Below are 21,557 nucleotides of genomic sequence, written 5' to 3'. Positions count from 1 at the left end.
ATAAGTGTAAAATCGCTCTTTATTCATACAGTGATCACTTACATAATGTGCACGTTTCATAAAGCCGATCTCTCAGTCAGCTGCTTTGCATGTAATCGGCTAATAAACTTATTGTAGTATTCCAAAATTTTTATCCAATCAGAAGAGAGAATTCTTCAAACCGACACGCGTCTCACTCATACGTATATAGTACACTCCATGGTCTCACTGCCGGTGCACGCCAGAGCAACAGATGGGTGAATGTGTATGCGCCTACAATGGCGGAGCAGGTAAAAATCCTTCCCAATGTCTGTTTTGATGGTTTTTATCATGTATTATCACACTTATGGATCTGAGATGATGCTAGATAACTTGCTGCTTGAAGACCGCAGTGCATTAATGTGGTGACGTAGGGACGAGCGAGGGTACTGCTAACTGCAGTAACTGACAGGAAGTTAGCTAAAAGAACCATTCCGCTTACAGCACCTTTAACTGCCGTCCGCTCACTGAGGAAAGAGCACGCAACACGTTCATACCGGGCAGTCGATTTCTAAAGAGCCTCGGCCGAGAAAATTACAGCAAATGTAAAATATAAAGTCCCAAGTAAACAATATAGTTTTCTCATGTTTCCTTTTTTGCTTTTAATATTTTTCAATATGTACTTTTATTTTTTAACTAGACTTAATTTAGGCAATTTTATTTTTTTTCTAAGATGATATTAATTGTAACGATAAGGGCAAATAAGTCTAGAGTAAGATGACAAAAAAACAGAAAAACACGTATCTATTATGAATCCCCCTCTGCACATCTAGGTCAATTTGTATTTATTTTTTTATTTTTTCACCATCTGCGTTCTTGCACAAACACAGACCATTTGCAGACTCCTGGTTTGAGGCGAGGTGTGACGACATGCAATTTGACATCACTTCCCTTTGAGGCAAGTCACCGCTCACTCGACTGGAGCGTTAACACACAGCCGTGCAATGGTCTCTGTGTGTGTTTGTATGTTTGTGTGTGTGTGTCTCTGTGTATGCAGGCACATGACATCACAGCGTCATCACTGCCCATCTCCATAGCCATAGCTGTGCCTCTTGGAGCAGAGATTATGTCAGAAAGTGCCACGCTAGCAGGGCAGCTGCGACTCTTATTGTTGTTGTTGTTGTAGCTTTTGATTACGTTCTTCCATTCCTTTCAATCTATCTCTAGTAAGAGCAGCGTGTGACGACCGACATATCGGGCAAAAGGACGGACTGGTTTGTCCAAGAATGAGGAAAGGCCAGAGGGCAAGCAGCTCCTCAGAGTCTGAAGAGGACCATCAGCCACGGTCGAAGGATTCCCAAGATGGCTCGTCAACACGTGGATGCTCATCTGACGAAGATTCATCGTCAGATTCAGATGTTGGGGCGGGAAGCGCAATGAAGAGGAGCCATAGGTTCAGCATCTCTTACAGCTTTAGAGAAGACAACCGAGCTGAAGAACTTTCACCAAGGAACTCTAATGCAGCCCCCGTCACAGAGCTGGTGGAGGCAGAGTTGGCGGCCGAATGCACACGATTGGGGAAAGGGGACACTTTTTGTGACACAAATCCTCCCCCAAGGTCCTGTTTATTTAGACCTCAGGAATTATGGCTGACGATGACAAGATGTCTATCCCTCCGATGGCCTCCTTGTCTGTCCATCAACAGACAAAGTACGGGGAAATTAGCCTACCAGCTGGACCTTGACGATTCGGAAGACACAGAGTCGACCGTCAGCTCAGGATCGACCAATGAGAGCTCTTCAAGTACGTCTACCTCAGCCGCTAGATGTGTGACACTGGTGAAACATGAGGAAGAGGAAGTAGGAAGAAGAGGCTTTAGAAGTGGTCCGCCCCCTTGTCGCTGGCTTTCTCGTTCCTCCCCCAGACTCCCAAGAGCCAGACAGGCCACAGACTCTCTGTTAGCTTCAGTGCTCTTGGAGAAAGAAATGTTCCTCAGGATTGAGCTGGTGGATGCAGGCGATGAGAAGGAAGATCTACGCTACCGGGCAGAATGGAAGCTGTCGGAGAAAACTAAGGAACTGGCAGAGGGAGTGTGGCTCTCTAGAAGCCAAACCATTGATTGATTGACCAGTTGTTTGGATGCCTTTCAATGGTGGTGTCTTTATAGCATTCCCCTATCAAGTGATTGGGTGTAGCATCCATCAGTTATTGTTTTACAATGACAATCTAATCTTAGTTTGTATGACTGCTGATTAGAAGTGGCCTAGATTTGAATGATTAATCAGTAAGAAGGGTTTTGTATGATGACTATGTAAACCGCTTTTGTCCAATAAGAAACTGTGCTGATATAAATGCACTTGCAGTGACTGTAGCTAACTAATTAGAAAGGCTATTTTCAGAAACATAGTTCGAGTTAATGTTTGCTTTTTCCTCCATTCTGGGTTTTCCAGAGAACATTTTATACATGGCTGGTTCCATGTGTGGGAGGCAAGGGAATATGTATTTTATTTATGAATAAAAGCCTTTCTGTGATATGAGTGTTATCTATTTTGTAATAGGAATTTATAGCATAAGAAATTTGGGTAAATTGTCCAGGGATTTTGGATAGGACCACCTTCTTTAAACGATCACATTAACATTTCCTACAAGAATGATCAAAGCCCATATCTAAGAGCCTTTCATTACAACATTACGAGACAACGAAAATTAATATAATGTAACAATGAGTGTTTCCTCAACTTCTGGCAGTCAAACTGGCATATTATTTCTTGCAGCATCATAGCAATGTGGGGCTGCATAATCGTGATTTTCCATGGCTATAGCCATTACCATTGCTTCTCCAAACAGGAGCATCCCTCCATGTCTTAATGCACAATAACCTACTTTCAGCATGCACAGGCTTCATTCTTATATGTATTGTCCAATACTCATGGGTAGAAAACCACCCAACAGGAGTAATGTTCTCATCCAGTAACCAACTATACTATATACGTATATAGTATATCTAATAATAAAAATAGCACAAACGCTGGGTTAAAACACTCTATGGGGTCAATTTAACTCAGTATTGCATTGGTGCTATATTGATCCATGGCAAGTCCAATTTGAGTTTATTCAGATCTATGAAAGTTAAGTAAAAATTAATTACTGTTAAGGTTAATTAGAAACAATACATTCGAACATGAATGTCTTTATACATATCCATAGTGGTATATATATATATATATATATATATATATATATATATATATATATATATATATGGGGTATATGGGGTTTCTGTGTGGACATGCAGGTCCAATGGAGTGGAGACTATAAAGTTTACTTTCACTTCTTTAAATAACTTGCATGCAATATTAACATCAGTCAAGAAGCAGAAGGCAAAACAACCTTTTAACTCCACAAATCCACGGAGGATGTTGAAAGAATGAGGATATTTTTGAATTGGGAAATAACATACTCGCGTCACAAGACATACTTTATGTAATATATACAGGGAAAGCATATGTATCCCCCTGCTTGTGTATATTTTGCAGGTCATTTTGTATAGCTTTTGCAAAGTACATTGTTGTACATTTTCAACCAGGTAAAAGTGCTTCATTTGTCCAAGTAAAAGGATGTTAAACCCTTCCATCCCATCACACTTTGCTTCCTTTATGTATTATAGATGCATGTCATCATTTGCATGCTGTGTAATTACTGTGCATTTGTGCGGTACAAAGCTTGCAGATGGGACTCAGGTGTGAGTTTGCTGGAGTAGAATAATACCAATAGTGGCACAGAGAAGCATAGGGGACACTCGGCAAGTTGAACACTTGACTCAAGATGGTGTGTGTGTTTGTAACAAAAAGGAGAGTGATGGATAATTCCAGGGGGGCATTTGTGAGGACAGCCAAGATGAGTCAGCCGTAGACAGACACACATACTCTCACCAACAGCCTTTGCAGATGGTCAAAAGTACTGTGCTGACATTACATTACCGGCTGCTTTGGATTCTTATGAGACGCGATCTTCCTTGTGGGCTTATAATCTGCTGAATGCTGACTCTAGGTGTGTGTGGACATGCATATACATGTGCATGGAATGGCCAGGTGCCAGATTATGCTATAGCACAGGGGTGGTTGATAGATTCCTAAGTATTACCGTATTATTTTTTTCATGTACACAGTTGGTTGGTTAACATGCATTACCATGCCGCAGTCATCATCATGAGCTTCACTCACATTTACTGGGAAGCTTCAGCTGGGGATTATGTGCCTCAAAGCCGTCCTGGACTTTGCTGCTCAAACGGATGAGCATGTCTAATTTTCTCTAATAATTCCCATTCATAATGTCCTTCCTCCACCCTCACACACAAAATCCAGAAAGCCTTAAGACACTGGATTTGCTGTTTAATAGGACATTTCATTTTTTCCTTTCATCAGTGAAGCTTCATTGTACATTCTTCATCAGAACTAATAAAACCTTTTTAAAATGAGCGGTGATGCATTCCATGACCTAGATGACGAAGACTCTTTTGCCTTTTGATGGAACTTGTCTTTTTGTACAGTTGGCCCACATCGTAATAAGTATAGACCACAATGAACTTTTACTACAAATCTGAAATCACAAATTTTTTTATACTCATGTGTTATGAGATTGTACTTAAGCGTTTTAATTGTATGCAATTTAACACTTCTACATAAGAAAGGGGGTAGGGGGTTAGGGAGAGCAGCTGGTAGGAAGGCGAGGGTATAGGGCTGAAGTGCGTGAGGGGATGGGGGTTGGGATGTGTGAGGATGGTCGTGGAAAGAGGCTGGGGTAAATGGTTGAAGTGGGGAAGTGGGTGAGTGAGGATGGAAGAAAGGTTGTTTCTCCTTTCTTCTCTCTTCCTTCCCTTTCCTTTTGCTGTCTTTTCAATTCCTCCTTTTCATTTTCACTTTTGTCTTTCTTCTCTCCACCCTGTTCCTCCCTCCTCTCCTTTTTCTGCCTCCTTTCTGCCTCTATCTTTGCCTTCTCTTCATCCTTTTTCATCTTTGCCTTCTCCTTGTCAGTCTTTTTTGGTAACTCCTAAAAAGAAAAAGAACATACAGTATATTCAACATTATCTCTAAAAGCTAAATCTGTAACAGAACAAGCTGTACTCCTCCAACAATTCATCATTCCAGCTGGGGTGTGGTACCTGAAGTTTACTGTTGTGCTGAGTCAGAAGCTTGATTTCTTCCTCCATTTGGCTCACTTTGTTGCGCCTCTCCTCCTCCACCTTTCTCCTCTCCTCTCTTTGTAACTCCTGCGCTCTCTTGAAGTTCTGCTCCTTTGTGGCCAGCTGATCTTCCAGAGCTTTGAGTCTTTTGTTCCACTCAGCCTCACTATGGACCACCTCCATTTCTTTCTCCCTCAGCTTGGCCTCACTCTCAGAATTCTTTGCTTGAAGAACGGCATTCTCATTCCGCATGTTGATGATCAGATCATCCTTTTCCTGGATCTTCTTGTCAAAGTACTCCCGCTCCTCCTGTATTAAAAACCACCGGTTGTCCCACTCTGTGTTTAAGGCCTTCAAAGTCTCGTTGAAGGTAACTTTGATATCCCTTGCTTCCTTCTCCCAGTCACACTTGACCACCTCGGTCACAGCCTGCTGCTCATGCACCAGTTTCTCCAGAAGGCGGACCTTTTTCTCATTCAACTTGATTTGTCCATCCATCTTCTGTTGATTCTTGCAGATCCTTGCTAACTCTAGAGTCTTCAACCTTTTCTTTTTCTCTTGCTCCCAACAGAACGGCTTGGTGGTCATCTGCTCCATCAGAGCAGTGTGTTCCAAGGCAAGCTTCTTGTTTTGTTCATCATTGTCCAGTCGGGCTTGTCTTGTTGCCTGCAGTTGTATGCTGGAAGTTCCCTGGATTTCATAGTCCTGCTCCTCTTCAGCTGGGCTGTCTTGGTTTGAATCATGTTGGGCAGTGGCTTCAATCAGCACATGTCCAATTGACTGAGAGACACAAATGTACATGCAACTGGTAAAAATGCAATCCAATCCTGTCTTTGGATATGTAGAAAAGTAAGGGGAGTGCACTGAGAAAATCTTACCTCATTTATTGACAGTTTTCTTTTCTCCATTCTAATCAAAGAAAGATAATGAGAATTATACAGTCGTCTGCATATTGTTGTTGTAGTAATAAAGGTTGTTGTACTAGTCCTGTTTAAATGATTTGAGTTGTATTTGCCCTGTTTCCAAAAAGAGTTTTTTCAGGCAGAACATTCTATGCCGTCATCGGAGGCAGAGGAATGTATCATTAAACGCTTTAGAATGTGATGATGTCAAAGTCCAAGATGTACATCTGGTCATGTGACATCCCTAGACTGAAACCTTTACATGTCATAGCAGAGACTGTATGCTTAATATTTGCGGAAGACAAATGCAAATTAGATGTCTGCGTAATCAGACGACTGGGGGAATACATTGCTAAACAATATTAAACCTAAAAGGAAAAGTTCAAAAGTGCATGCACCTCCATTTTTTTCTTTTTTTCTTTGTTTAACTAATACGCCATTTTTGGTTTCCCAGCATGCAACAATTCAAACTATTTTTAGCCCTGCAGCAGCCAACATTTACACATGCAAAGAATCATGACACACATTTGGATGTAGACAATAGCAGTAGCAGTAAATCAAATGATAATGACGGCATGTTGTAATGGCAGCATTTTAAAATGTTTGAAGCAGGCCATTTAACTAAAAAGATGAGATATTAAGAATGTTTTCTCTTGCTTTTTTGGGGTATTTATGTCTTGTTATCCCATGTAGGATTAGCCATATGTTTTGCATGAAACAGAATTAAAATAATTAACTTACTATAAACCTATTATGACACAATAAATCAAATACTAACTAACTTGATGTCAGTTTGAAAGCGCTGTCCATTCCTCTAATAAACATGCTACATGTCATAAGGCTGTGCACACGTTCTTGGCAGAAAAAAGACAGTGGACTTATTGTAACACATAAATTGTGTAACACACAACTGCAACAACTGTAGGGAACTAGATGTTCATATAGGTCTATGCGTTCTTCAGCAAAGCACATAGAACACATCTGCACGTCTAAGCATGCCTTTCCATGCTCATGCCTTTACTTTCCATTGAATTCATCTGGGGCTTGTTTAGACACGTTCACATCTGCCCCAGTATAACCATTTTGCACACCTCAGTTAACAGTGCATAGTCAAAGTATGTTACATGCACTGCTACCCATGGGCAATTCTGGTATTCAATCTTAACACTTTCAATAGCAACCATTAATAAAGAATAAAAAATGCATTCTTTTAGTAAGAAGTAAGTGCTAATGAGCTCAGTTTCAGTCTCAATTCACTGATGTGAATGTAATAACGATTATGTTTACAACCATTAAAAAACATCTGATAATGTAAATTGCAACGGGATTGCTACTTTGAAATTATGCGAGCGGGGCTGGATATTTTTAGGCAGAGTTGTGCAAGGCCTTGTCTTTCTCATTAGGACATCAAGGATCAAATGACAGACTAGGCCTGTAGTGATGGAGCATGTGAATGTCCTCAGGTGCAAACAGGAAAAAGACCAGATGGTGCCAATTGGCCTGGCAGACGTCATCAGCCTCATCTGGTGGACCGTCTACTTTCTACAATGACATGGCCTACAGAGGCGTGGCCTCTAATTACCCTCACAAGACTAGACAGGTTAGTTTAACCTTCACCTTAACAGTGGGTATATCCCAAATGAGTTTGTTTACTTAGGATTCACTGTAGTATCACCAAGAGGAAAATACCTCTTTTCATACCATAGGGGGTAGAGATGTTTCCAGCCTGTCAACATATCATCGGATTAGTGTTAAATACATCTACATCATTTCAGTTGAATGAAGAAACTGGATGTGTTATGTGTGTATGTTGCATTTTTGTCTGGGTCCACATGCAGCAAAGAGAACTTACAATTCACAAGGCTAGAACTATCAAACTACTGACTCATAACATAATGGCTTGAGCATTGTCAAGGTGACAAAAAGGTCAAGCGAAATGATTATCAATGCCCAAAACACCTATACCATTAGACGTATATACTTGGTTGCATGCCTAGAATATTGCATTCAAGTCATTTAATGAAGGACTAATATTAAAGATGTCATATTCAATCATTCTGTTTGGCGCAGCACAGTTGCCTCAGCGCCGACTGTGCTGCCACAATTCAATTGTAATTTTAATATTTCCAGTTTCAGCAGTTACACCACACACCTTAGCAATATCAGTATGTGTGAGTGATAAATGTGGCTTGAATATAATTTCCATCTGCACAAACCACACACATACAAAATCAGCACAAACGCTTTCCTGCTGATACAGTCTATCAGCATACCTGTTCCCTCACCCAGGTGTACAGTTGAAAATGTTTAGTGTACGTTCACTACATCTGAAAAATACCTGTGCGCCACCAGAATAAATGGGCTGTCAACGCACCTAGGATACTGTCAGCAAAGCAGCGTTATGTGCAAGGCTGAAAAATGCAGGAGGTAGACAAATCAATCCTATTTTTTTGTGTTCCCTATGTATTTGTATCCGTATGCAACACATCTGAAACCTACACATGTATAGTAATTGGAAAGTTTTTCTGAAAGTTTTTTTGAAAAGGCAGCAATCTGGTTGTTACAGAAGGTAGGAAGGAACTCTGTGAACTACAAGGATAGATTCAAACATGCAAGCGAAAGTAAGGCACACTTTATGCTGACTTCAAAAAACGCATGCGACAGCGTTCATGGAATTATTTTTTTTTTTTATAAAAGTGAAATCTCCAAGAGATAGCAGGGTGGTTTATCTCTAAAGGCAGCCATGGTCCAGGCCCGACGGCTCTGGGGGAAATCAGTCACTAGTGTGTGTGTGTGTGTGTGTGTGTGTGTGTGTGTGTGTGTGTGTGTGTGTGTCTGTCTGTGTGTGTGTGTGTGTGTGTGTGTGTGTGTGTGTGTGTGTGTGTGTGTGTGTGTGTGTGTGTGTGTGTGTGTGTGTGTGTGTGTGTGTGTGTGTGTGTGCGCGCAAAGTCTGTGGTCACAAAGTCATTGTCAGAAGTTTCTTTCTGCTATCTCTGACATGCACTTCTCTTCTTCGCTGCCTCTCTATTGCTTCAATCACACTAATCATTTTCCCTGTTAATTGCTTCTTTGCCCCGTATAGCTGCCATGTCTCAGACAGACACTGTGAGGGGAATAGTGAGTTTTCACATCTGATTCGTTCTCTGCTGCACCTGTACCAATGTACCAATACGTGTCCTGATGTATTATAGACATTTCGCAATAGGCCTATGTGATCGTTTGGGATTTGAATCAATTGTGAATGTTGTGTCAAATTGAAGTCTGACACTTAACAAAAAGTCTTTACGTTTTAAGTAGTATAACACACAAAATGAACATTTAGTTAATCTGCATGGTAATCAAATGGAAGTCCTAATGCCACTTGCGTTGACTGTCTCACTTATGAGTGTTTAGTCCAATGTGCATTTACCCTGCATAGATAAAGTGGTATCAATGACACACTGGCATGCGTTGTCAATTTCTTACATAACATCATTATGTAACAGACCATAGTCTCTAAAGAATGTTAAATCCCGTGAACCTGAGTATGTTTAGGTGTAACCTACTGTATATACACCAATACCTCAATGCTTGATGAGCAACTTTTCATTTTCTCGCATGTAATAAATAATCATGATAATTCTATACATGCACATGATGTCTAATATTGTGCCTACAATACCAGCAGCTCACTAACCAACCATTTTCCTTTTTAAATGGTTCACTTGATGCATTGTTCTATTTGTTGGTGGGTGTTTTGCGACAGTAATATTTCATTGCAACTACAGAGAGAAGTCCTTTATTTTAAAACTGCTTTTCAAAAGAGGTTTATTGATGCAACAGAGATATCCACAGAAACACATAAGCTAAAGCTGGGATATAGTCAAAGCAAGTGGGGATTATTACAACGTTTCACATGGTGGAACAAACTGCCAAAATGGCTCCTTTCTAAAATCCCGATTTCTCACTCTCGATTTATGCAGACAAATACTGTGACTATGAAATATGATAAACAAAGGCCTTGGCAGAAAACGTGTTACACGTGTCTGCAAAAAATCTGATATAAAACTGTGGCTAAAGCACAATCTTGTGAAATTGAGAAACTTTCCAATTTGACATCTACACACTGTCAGTTCAGTGTGTGAGCAGATTCCCGACCAGTGCATTGCCTAAGGTTCATATCACATTAGTCCAAGTCAGGATGAAGCATGAGACATTCTTTAGTCACAGGTCCCAAACCAACGTGGGATCATCCCTTGCTTTTTTTCCTGCAGCAGGATCAGAATACATGGCACAGACAACTATATGTAAGCACACAGCTTTGACACTGGGTAAGGTGCAAAGACACATGGGAGAAAAGAAAATCTATGATGTGAACCCCTGCCCTGTAGCCAAATAAGACATCACTGTCATCTCTCGCCCACTCTTTATCTATCGCCCCTCTCTTGGCTCTTTTCACATGCCCTAAGTACTTCTCAAGTCCGCTGTCAAGCCTCGCGCTTTGTTGTCTACGCCCTTACTCATAGATCTCTGGAGCGCAGAATCAATTTGGGATAAGAGTTTTCTCTAACGCTGGCTGATGGGCATGAAAGAGATGGTCAGACTAGTATAGTTCAAAGCCGACAAGCTGTGTCTGGATACACATGAAAGCTTATTCAGTGCTTTCTAATGTCACTTTGCCTTAGGACAGCGAGAGAGAGAGAGAGAGAGAGAGAGAGAGTGAGAGAGAGAGAGAGAGAGCGAGAGAGAGAGAAGGGAGAGCAGGAGAATTATTCTTGACTGGATGAGCATCAGGGACTAATGAAACAAGAATTGAAAACGGGGGATAGAGGCTGTATCCTATAACCTCTGTTCTCCTGTAGACGTTTTTAATGTATGACCAATCTACTATAATTTCGATATTTCGAAACAAAATCAATTTACTAATTTGTTAACATGCCATGTGGTTGTAAGTAAAGAAAATAATTGTGCTATTTTGGTTGTAAGCCCTGCTAGACAGAACAGTAAAATTGTTGTACTCATCCTATGAAGTGGTGCTTTGATCGTTCACCACACAACAACACAGCACAACTAATTAAGGGAAACACGATGTATCACAACACACAACTTAATAGGAACTCATTCTTTGTGTTGTACTCCATGGTTCTTTCTCTTACAAAGGTCAAAACTGTCTAGAGGGTTTTCAGTTAGTCTGCCATGTTAATGTTCTTGCCTTAACAAACTGATCCGTTACAGTGAATTCATTTCGGTCCAAAATTTGGCTGTTATAAATATGACCTAGTTCCTTTTGGCAATGGTATAACGTATACATCAGTAGGACTTTGTCTCAGGCGTTTAATGGCCAAATGCAGTTTTTCTGCTTCATGGGAAACACAGGATCAGCTTGATCCCAGTTTTTTTCTTTCTTTGTTTCCCAAGAAATGTGAAAGAGTAAAGTGCATTGAAGCAGATTTAGACATTAGTAGATTAGATAGGGGAATGCTGTATACATAATACAATATATGGAAACTAACTGGCTTTTAGGAATCACATAGCATCTGAGGTTATCTATTTGAGATGTATTTTTTATTTTATTTTTGAATACTCCTATTTATGTAGGCAAAATAAAATAATCATTCTAGATAGTGAAGCGATATATGAAACTCACAAAACAAGGCCAAAACAATTGAGTCTATTTGTGACCCTACAGATGTATTGCAGATGTACGTACATAACAACTTGGTCACCTTGTGCTTTAGAAGGAGGGACAGTAACTGCTGTGCTGTACTGAGCCTGTCTGATGTGTTGTGTTGGTTCAGGTCCAAATTGGAACACCTCTTGGTGACTATGACAGCTGCCTGTACTGCTGCCCATAGGGCTGTGTGTGATGTGCAATGTGGACTTTTAACAAAGCATAAGGCCACATATCAATCTTTTCACATTGTGTTAAAGTCCCAAAGCACATCTCTCCCCTGCCGCTGTTGTTTGGCATATAACAGCTACAAATGATGTTGGAAAGCCTATGCTAGTTTTCTGGTAATTTAAAGAACAAATTAAAGAAAGATGAAGCAAAAGATAGTGAACACTGCAAGTTTTCTAGACTGATGTCTGTATAACTGATTCTGTTTTTAGAGCAATACACGATTTATTTGCCATAGGCTACGTGATCCGTGATAAGGAATGATAAGGAATAAGAAGTTCCTTAGTTTGGATAAGTAGAGAGTGCGTCATGAGGACAGTGCACTACCAAACCAGAATTTCTAAACAACTGTATCTACAGTGAATGTACACCTAGGACTCGGATGGTTAACTGTTTGTTTGTTTGAAGTTTCACCATATATTCGGTGAAGAGATGGAAAAACACGTTCCCGAGGGAAAGCATGTTTCCTGTCTGCATGTGATCCTTCTCAAAGGCACTGGAGCCAACAGTCTATCCTTTAATGCATTGGAAACATTCTGGATAGGCCAGTCCACAGAGCTATCAGAGAAGAACACCTCATTGTAAATTCACCGAGAGTAATATGACTGGATAGGTGGTAATGTTTTCCGGTAAAAAGCATTATCCGTTACTTGCCAGTGCAATTTAATTTGCCTGTCTAACTTTCCATATTGATTCATGTTTTCATGTATTGTTCATTGAACAGTGTTTCTACAATGCAAGGGAAAATTAATTTAGAAAATGATCACAGAATTACAAAACTTCCTACATTTCTTTAAAACATTTACATAAAGCGATACCTAAATCACCAATTGTGTTACCAGAATAGTTGTTTCCATCATATTAATGTTAAGCTTGAACATTTATTTCATTATATTTTTCCTGTTTAATTTTAAGCGATTGGGCATGATTTGCACTTTTTACCCAACTCGTTACAATATGTTGCGACCGGCAACCGGTAACATTAAGGCGTCAGGAAATTTGTAGCCACAACTGTAATGGAGGTTTTGGTCTCACCATTACATATTCTGCATGAAGCGGTAGGAACAGAGGCAGCAGTCAGATGTTGTCACCAGCCTTATTTGGGCCAAAAAGGGAAAATATTAAGTGCCATCAGCCTTTTTGTCAAGCAGAAACAATATTCCAAAATCTTTCTCGCCTCCTCTTGCTGAGTATGTGAGTTAGCTGTCACATCTAGTGGGCCTCTCCACTGGCTCACGCACTATTAATATGGAAAAGTTCACTTTTTAGAACGTGAGTAATTGCAGCTGCTCCACATTCCACCAAATGATCACCAAACACAAGTGCTTTCTGACAGATGTGGGATAAGCTTCACATTAGATATGAGCTCACTGAGAAAGGAAGATATTTCTAGGTCAGTGAAACAGACAAGCAGTAGTATATGCATTTCAGATGTACTGTAGATTACACTCCTCTCTCAGAGATGGGGAGAGAGAAAAAAGAGAGAGAGAGAGAGCGTGTAATGCTTTATTTAGCTGGGTTATCTGCTAGCTCATTGGATTCTTGTTTCATGTTTCATCTCTTATACATGACTCCACCAACATGCCAGTGGTGAATGTTTAATTCTATAAGTTTGGACTTCAGAGTAAATTCTATTTTTAGCCATGGTGATGCTGATAAACCGGAGATGTTGTTCAAAATCAAAAAAAATTATAGCTTATGCTTGAATCTGTTTTTCCTGTAGTGAAAACAGTAGTTTGTGAATTAAAAAGGTTGCAGGTCACCACAGTTTAAAACACAGTCAAATGATTTCATTGTATGACATAAATGTAGGTCCTCTGCCATAAACTTTAAAAAAAGAAAAGAAAATGCATTCACACATATTATACATCTACATTCCACAACCTGCAGATGCTATACATGTTATGTTTATAGTCGATAAAGTAGTGTTCCCACAGTTTTTTTTTTTTTCAGAAATCAGAAGCATGCGGATCCGTCAGCCTATCATTACTGACTTCGGTCATCCTCACACTAACCATAATTCATAGCGGCAGAAGCAAGATTATTTTGAATAATAGACCTGTATTATACATGGGAGGGAAAGAGAAGGAGAGAGAGAGAGAGGAGCTGATTGGGTGATTGGAGCGAGCAGCATTTACTAAGCACCCCTGCCCTCATCAGGAATTTAGAGCTATGACTAAGTCTGTTGTATCTGGAGGTGGCCTGCACCCCAGACAGACTGTGAGCGGTATTCATAGTATTAGTAGAGCTTGTTGGGCAGCACACAGCCAAAAGGCATAAAGAGATTGTGCTTGGAAATGTGGCCTGTGAAAGGGGGAAAGAGTCTCCCTCTGCTGGTACAGTTGATAATCAGATAATTGGCTTTAATTCGTCTCAGGAAAGTGTACTTAAAGAATGATCAGTGATCAGGCTATGTTGCAGTATGTTTGCGTTGAATTGTATGATACATTTTTGCATGAAAATAAAACTGGAACGCATTCCACACATTAAAAACCTAGCTCCATAGCACCGCTAGTGGTCAAAGACTCCGCATGTCAACTTTAAGCCAACCTTTCGATGAATCTGAATAGCTGTGTAGTTAAGGAGCTTGTAGTTTATTTCTATTTGTGTGCATCCTATATGAGCCTTCAATTTAAGAACTGGTGGTATAAATAACCCCAGCACATTGTGTAGGTCCAAATGTGTTTTAAAAAGCATGGAAAGTTGTCAAGCTGCATTTGGAAGCTGTGAAAATACCTCAATAAAGATCAGGGAGTTATGGTGTCCTGTACATTTCTATGTAGTTTTTTGTTCTTTACAGTGATACATTTGAAAGACACAAAAAGCAACAAGTTGAAGTAAAGAATTCCACAGTAGACTAAATAAACCCACAGCCCGTTCATAGCCTGATACAGCTGACTACAGCTTCAATCCACTAGATGGAGACATTGTTCTGTTTCCATCCAGTGATCCAACAATTTAATCTTTTTGTTCAGACCAGTAAACTTCACTATCGAACAGAAACAACTACAACAAACCTCTTTTGTTCAAAATGCAAAGAAATCACCTAGAAAAATTAAGAATTGATGTGTGGTTGAAATGTTAATGTGTATTGTCAAAAAAAATTGTATATCGTCTTAGAATTGTTGCCTAAACTTTTAATAATTTTTTGGGTTCAGACAGAAATCCATCCTTTAATATCATTGACTTTGTTTAATAAAAATTAGGAATCTGAAAACTTAATTAAGAAGATGAGTGATGACATGAATCAAGCTTGACATGAAAAGATATTAGACCAAATGAGAGAATATGAGCATATGAAGCATATTCCCTGCAAGACCTTTATTTTCTATCATTATGTCCAACACTTGATATTGCATTGCGCCAATTTAATTGTCACTTTATAATATCTCTCTCATATCTCTATATGAGATCGGATTAACTCCAGTCTTCCACCGCTGGAGATGTGTGATTAGCAAATTCCCATTTGGTATAATAATAATAATAGAAGTATCATCATAACTTAGACTCTGTTTTTGACCTATCCTGACCAGTAGATCACAGTGTTGAACAGCAATCATGCTACATGTAGCAAGTAATCCACAAACGTCCTCTCCCTTTTACTTTCCCTTGATTCTTTCAGAATGTGTGTGTGTGTCTGTGTGTGTGTGTGTGTGTGTGTGTGTGTGTGTGTGTGTGTGTGTGTGTGTGTGTGTGTATGTGTGTGTGTGTGTGTGTTTGTGTGTGTGTGGAACAGATTGGCAGGTCTTTTGATTCAGACTGTGGCAGGCGTTTTCGGTGTAATACGTTGTGACAAAGAGCCAGAGGGACAGTTTTCCCCCCACTCACTCCACTTTTCCTCTCCGTTGTCTTCTTCGCTACGTCATGTTGCCGACACGCTCTGCAGGAGTCTGTTCAATAACACGTTTCCTCTCTTATATGAGACCATGCACAGACATCTATGTGCATGGACAAAGACACACACTCACACACACACACACACACACACACACACACACACACACACACACACAGACACACACACACACACACACACACACACACACACACACACACACACACACACACACACACACACACACACTACCCTCATCTCCTGCTTTGAACACCAACTGAATCCCATCTGACTGAATGAATCTTTACACAGCCTCCCTGCACACAATCTATGAGGGATGGTAATGGGAAAGAGTTCCCTTCAAACTCAATGACAATATGTTGGAGTGAGTGGGGAATATATGCTGCCTGTGGATACAATGCTTCAATAAACTGTAGACATGAATACGGGTATTTGATTCCATCCCACCAACATCCTGCTTTTTAAAATGTATTTCCATGTTCCCCTTTTCTACTTGCATTTGGACTTTGTCAACTCTCTATATGGTTTCGGTTCTCTTCTAATTTTACATTGTGAGAATTAACCAGTCATAGACATGAGACAATATGAACATTTCTTTTCACGATTATCCTGGCCAAAATAATCTCGATTCAGAATAAAAAAATACTAGGATCACTGCACCTTACATTAAGTTAATACATATTTTTATCGCATATGAGAAAAGACGAACATATTTTCTTTAGTGGGCAACAATCAAACAATCTTAAAGACTCGGAAGACTTAAAAGACAATTCTGCTGAAATCCTTGATTAGATCGCAGTCAAATCAATACAAATGTAAAGGAAACTACTGCTACATTTCATGATAATAATGTTAGATATTAGTAAAAGATGATGAGGCTGTGTAGCAACAGCACAGTTGTTGTTCATAGGCCAGACAGCCAATCAATATCTAATCCTCTTTTTCTTACTAGTTTAATGGCAACTTTGTCTGACTGACAATGCTGCATTTCAAGAGAGCAGGGAAAGCAAATCATCTCTCCTATCTGTTTTGTATGCAAGTCACATCTTCCCACCATCGTCTCTCTTGCTGCTTGGATCTTCTGTCAAGTGGTTTTCTTTTCTCATCACAATCTCATATAACAAGTTCCCTGTAATCTGTAACATATTTTTACACATCTGCTGTCTACGTTGAGTTTGTGGAAAATAAAAATGTTGCACTGACTATGTAGGATTGTGAGTTGTCTAACATTAGAATAACTAGTTTAACGATGTTTCAATCAATGTGGCATTTCCTCTTATTGGTTCACAATATCTTGACATAAGATACTACAATACTAACAATACTCGAGGCCTGCACCCTGGTCTTCATTAATGTTGAAGTATTTTGTTTTTCTTACACTAGGTGGGGCTATCCTATGATGAAAAGAGTCTACCTTTACAATGGTTCAACCAATATTGTTTTGAATGTTCAAAATGAAAAAATCTAAATCAAATTAAAACTGTATGCTTGACATTATTGACATGAAGTACCTAATATATCAGATATGATGATGAAATTAACTATGAACATTTCTGTCTACTTCTATTAGTGTCGAAGAAAGACAACCTATCATTGTGGTCCTGCTGCGAGAAATGATGTCTGATTTGTCCACTGTACACCTCTGACAATAATAAAAGTGGACATATCGTCTATTGTACCATATATGTGTAGAAGGAAAACACCAGTTGTTCAAATAGTCACAGTCACTTAGAGATAAGCAGCTTATGTGTGTGTGTCTGTGTGTGTGTGTGTGTGTGTGTGTGTGTGTGTGTGTGTGTGTGTGTGTGTCTGTGTATGTGTGTGTGTGTGTGTGTGTGTGTGTGTGTGTGTGTGTGTGTGTGTGTGTCCAGTATGATATGACTGAACCTGATAGTGAAAAGACAAAATACAACACCTTGCCTTACCAATTCATTGTCATTGATTTCTGTCATACAGAACTGATGATATTGAATGCAAATTAACACGTGTCAGGTCAGCGTCGTGCAAGTTAAAAACCAATATAATTAAAGAGGGATAAGGAGAGAACACCTACAGTGAGAACCGACTGAGCAAAGCAGTTTACCATTAAATGTGTGCTGTAGGTCAGACTATTGTCACAGAAGCATCAGGAAGAAAAAGCGGATTAATGCGAGACCCCTGGGACCCCTGTGCTTAAGAGCAAATGTTGTGGTACCCCACAAAATGGTTTGGATTGTGATATTCGCTCTGATTGAATTAGCCCATGCGGTCGGGGTGAAGAGTAGGATGCAGCTCATGCATTTTACATGAGCCATTGTCATTCTCTCACATTACAGAGTTGCATTTGTTTTTAAAATGATACATTCAGTGGAAAATATTGATAGCATTTCCCTAATGTGATCTTCATTGCTTGATTCACTTTCATATAAGGCACTGAGCTAAGATTGCAGCACTTTGTTCATTACATGATATGTTCTTTAAATTAAAAATTTCCTGACCAACTTTAAAAGCTTACTCGTAATCTTTACATCATTCCATTCCACTGTTCCGAAAATGGCCTCTATAATGTGTCTCTCTTGAAAAGATTGTGAATAACACCTGTTCCCACTTCCCCTTTCGCCCACTGGCTCATTTTCAATGGAAAAGAAGAAGGTGTGGTGATTAACATGGGAGCATATTGCACCCTCAATGATTCCTGAGATGATTCCTGTCCAATGCAAGGACAGATGGCCCCGTTGGGTGGAATCCAGACACGCACTCACTGAGCATGTGACAACTTTGAAAAGTGTGTATGTGTGTGTGTGTGTGTGTGTGTGTGTGTGTGTGTGTGTGTGTGTGTGTGTGTGTGTCTTAACATTTGTATATATGTTTAAGTTTTTTATATTTATTTTCCAACTGTGTATCCTGCAGCAGGTCATTTTGCTACAAGACCGTTCTCTTAGTCAGCCAGTGTGGTTATATAAGTTTAAGAAAGTTCAGTGAGTTTGCAGATTTTATTTTTTATTTCATCTGTATGCCCGTGTGCCCTGCCTCTGTCAAAACATGTCTGTGGAGATTACAGTGGGTTTTGGGAGGATGTGCACACTTCCTGTCAATAGATTCTTTCCATCTTACATGAAAATGTAAGGGAACGAGAACAGAGGGTTGTCTCTATCATTTCCTCTACTTGAGTACTCACAGTCTGCGACCCCGCTCTCTCTCTCTCTCTCTCTCTCTCTCTCTCTCTCTCTCTCTCTCTTGTGTTTGACATAATTGTAACTGGCAGGAACAGTTACAGGTGTGTTGTGCAGTGTGTCATATAGCCTTCGCTCATGTCCCATAAGTTTATCTTTATATCGAAGCTGAAGCTGAACAGACACATACTAACACAATAGTGCAAACCAGCGAGCGGCATATGGACGAAGATGAGATGAGAAAATAGGTATATCGTATCACATAAAAAAGAGCAGAACTCATTAAAAAAGTGATGATAGTATTGGTGTTAGAATTCACCCGGTTAAGACTTATCACCCACAAAGTGAACTCGGGAAAGTATGTAACGAGTATGTAAATCCTCCAAAACAAAATGATTTGCATTGCATTGCAGCATAGAATTAGTCATATTTGTTTGGTAGCGTCAAAGAGAGCTTTATCAAACAAGGGGGGGGGGGGGGGAGGGGGGGGGGGGAAGGAAAATAAAGCACTCTGAAATGTAGAGTTGCCTGGCAACAACTCTCCACCTTTGTGTGATTTGGCCTTCATCAGATTGAAGAGAAGACATTGAGAAAGTATTCCAACATAGTAGTTGGTTAGCACAAACTGGTCAAATGCACAGACAGGAGAAAAAAGAGAATAGAGTAGGAGAACAGGAACTTTTGAAGAATGTTGTGTTACTTGGGGTGACCAACAGACGTTTTAATATTTGTTTTACATGCTTGGTATATTGTAGGGGGGCTCGTCCTTGGATACGTTGTTGTGTTGTGTCCATCCCTTGTAGTACCGTATACTCATGTCCAACATTATTAAAACGGTATTTGTTTTTAACAAGCAAGTCCTAAGTATTAATATTCAATCAGTGCCCTGACAGCAATGGTTGAATGAAACAGATTTTTTTTTTACCATTGAATGTTAAAAGATTTTAATTGAGCAATATTGCAATTACAATTTGTGTTAGATTGTAAGTTAGTAAGTTTTGCGTTGGCAAAGTGTATTTGTCCCTAGCTGATGCCCAGCTACAGTGTCACTGTCGACCAACAAGAATCATATTTTAGTCTATCCATCAAATTTCAAGTCACGTCTCCGGGTCAGGGTTGAACAGCCTAAGATACACTTCTCCACTGCGGTGTCCCTCCAGACATTCTCAGGGCTAAAATGTGTCATCCCTCTGGCTCTGCTCCAGGGTCTCTTTAGGTTCAGTCAAGCTAGGAACACTCTGAAAAGAACCTGCAGGGGATAGGGGGTTTCTCTTTTGGGTGTTGAATAGCAGTGGCTTGACACAAAAGTCCTCCCGGATCAATGTACATCTCTCTATCACAAATCACGAGGATATCTTTCCTATGGAGGAAAGTTACGATGACCACTGACAGCATTGGCCACTCGATCTGTAGTTGCTTTCAAGCTCACATTTCTGTACTAACACAACATACCCTGCGCTCCAAATTGCATAATCTTTCTTTCTTCTATTCTACATACTCCATCTGACCATAAAAAGAATCTAGTTAGCATGTGGTGGGCGTACAATTGGGACACACTTTACTTATTATTTCATCATAACATTGCCCCTTGATCTTGCCTCTTTATTCATAATAGCATCTTGAGTTGTAATTCCAAGTCAGATATTTCAGAAATTGCTCACACTCGTTAAAGGGCACTAAAAGTGTTTCAACAGACAGCTGGCAAAATAGCTGAAAACCCAGTTATATCACCATATAATCCAGCATTGGGAATTCCTATTGAGAGGGTAGATCAGGCAAGTTCCCCCCTGTACAATCATGTGACAAAAAATACAGCAAAAGGACAACAGCCCTGTTTGTTTTTCCTTAATGGTTTGTTAGGCTTTTGGACAAAAGAGTTAAAAAGTTTATGGATGGTCTGGGGATTTGGCACGTCTCTGCATGGATAACATGAAACGGGATTGCAGAATGTCAGTTTCCAAGGCAACTATATTTTTGTGTCTCGGCATCACATTCTGGTCTGTCAGTTCTCCCAGTACAATTGGCAGTTTTCGTCAATCGAAGGCACTTGTTGTTGTGTTATGTAAGTAACAAATATATATATATATATAAAACATGTTTAACAAAGGCTGTGATGGCACACAAAGGCCATGAAAAAGTGGAAAGCAGAACTGAGTTCTCTGTGTATTAACATAAAAGATTGATGCAGGGTAAAGGATAGAAAGAGAGGGATAAGGAGAGAGGAAATTGCCTTCCTATTTTGGTATATACTATGTGTGTGTGTGTGTGTGTGTGTGTGTGTGTGTGTGTGTGTGTGTGTGTGTGTGTGTGTGTGCGCGCGCGTGTGTGTGTGTGCGTGTGCGTGTGCGTGTGTGTGTGTGTGTGTGTGTGTGTGTGTGTGTGTGTGCATCTTCCATTTCTTACTTTGTAATACTGGCCCTCTAGACATCATGAATTGTTATCACACTGCTGTCATTATCTGCCAAACAATGCTGCTTAATGACTTTTCCAATGGCTGTGACAAACTCTGAATTGAAGAGGGATGTTTCAAAACCGAGATATAAAAAAATAACAATTGTTCAGCAACCCTGTTGTGAGCAATGCCTGTGTTACTGTGAGCACTAAAAACGGTCTAAAATCAGTTGCTGCT

Source organism: Ammodytes marinus (genome assembly GCF_949987685.1).
Source record: "Ammodytes marinus genome assembly, chromosome: 17".
Classification (NCBI taxonomy): domain Eukaryota; kingdom Metazoa; phylum Chordata; class Actinopteri; order Uranoscopiformes; family Ammodytidae; genus Ammodytes; species Ammodytes marinus.
The sequence above is the reverse complement of the archived record's forward strand: the minus strand, read 5'-3'. Positions refer to the sequence as shown.